This window comes from Bison bison, unplaced genomic scaffold, assembly GCF_000754665.1.
Source record: "Bison bison bison isolate TAMUID 2011002044 unplaced genomic scaffold, Bison_UMD1.0 scf7180017864218, whole genome shotgun sequence".
Taxonomy (NCBI): Eukaryota; Metazoa; Chordata; class Mammalia; order Artiodactyla; family Bovidae; genus Bison; species Bison bison.
Genome location: NW_011494790.1, coordinates 3,301,696 through 3,303,383, shown reverse-complemented (window position 1 = coordinate 3,303,383; position 1,688 = coordinate 3,301,696).

Below are 1,688 nucleotides of genomic sequence, written 5' to 3'. Positions count from 1 at the left end.
GGGGACAACAGAGGATGAGATGACTGGATGGCATCACCGACTCGATGGACATGAGTCTGAGTGAACTCCGGGAGTTGGTGATGGACAGGGAGGCCTGGTGTGCTGCAATTCATGGGGTCGCAAAGAGTCAGACACAACTGAGCGACTGAACTGAACTGATGCTATAAACTTTTAATTTGAGTTTATACTGATTTTAAGATTAATCCTTTTGTATTTATAGCTCAGAGATGAGATCTACCTCAGACATGAGGACATCACATGTGCGATGGCTTTGTGGTATGTCAACTTGGCGAGGCTAAATTACAGTCCTTAGAATTTCCTTTGCAATGTATTTATCAATAAGTAGGCTATAAGAGTTATGCTTTCATAAGAGTTGGAAAGAGGGAAGGAAAGCATGAGCTAGTCTAGCATATATACACCTTCTCTTAATTACTTAATAAAACGTCAGTGAAGCTTCTCCTGTGAAAAGAATTTTTTTCAGATATAAAGTCCCTCATCAGTCATTAGGGAGGTTACCCTGGTGGGCCTGATAATCAGTTGGAAGGTCTTAAAAGAAGGTTTAGACATTCCCTGGAGAAGGAAACTCTACCTATGGACAACAGCTTTGGCCATGGTCTTTTGAATCCTAGACTTTTGTGTTCTTACATTTCTTACTGCCTTCCCTATGGACTCTGGATTTGTGTAAACTGATTCTCAAAACCATGTAATCATTTCATTTCCTTGTTTTGTGTATGTGTATATACTACACAAACACACACATATATATTATATATATGTATATACACGTGTATATATACACATGTATATGTATGCATGTATATATGTATGCATGTATATGTACCTGCATGTATACATGTATATTATATATAATACATATACATATATCAGTTCAGTTCAGTTGCTCAGTCATGTCTGATGGCAACCCCATTAATTGCAGCACGCCAGGCCTCCGTGTCCATCACCAACTCCCGGAGTTCACTCAAATCATGTCCATCGAGTCGGTGATGCCATCCAGCCATCTCATCCTCTGTCATCCCCTTCTCCTTCAGCCTTCAATCTTTCCCAGCATTAGGGACTTTTCTAATGAGTTGGGCCTTTTCTAATGAGTTGGCATCAGGTGGCCAAAGTACTGGAGCTTCAGCTTCAGCATCAGGCCTTCCAATGAATATTCAGGACTGATTTCCTTTAAGACTGACTGGTTTGATCTCCTGGAAGTCCAAGGGACTCTCAAGAGTCTTCTCCAACACTACATTTCAAAAGATCAATTCTCTGATGCTTAGCCTTCTTTTTGGTCCAACTCTAACATCTATACATCAAAAGATCCATAGCTTTGACTATATGGACCTTTGTCGGCAAAGTAATGTCTCTGCTTTTTAATATGTTGTCCAGGTTTGTCATAGCTCTTCTTCCACAGAGCAATTGTCTTTTAATTTCATGGGTGCAATCACCATCTGCAGTGATTTTGGAGCCCAAGAAAATTAAGTCTGTCACTGTTTCCATTGTTTCCCCATCTATTTCCCATGAAGTGATGGGACCAGATGCCATGATCTTAGTTTTCTGAATGTTGAGCTTTAAGCCAACTTTTTCATTCTCTACTTTCACTTTCATCAAGAGGCTTTTTAGTTCCTCTTCACTTTCTGCCGTAAGGGTGGCATAACCTCATCTGCATATCTGAGGTTATTCCAGCC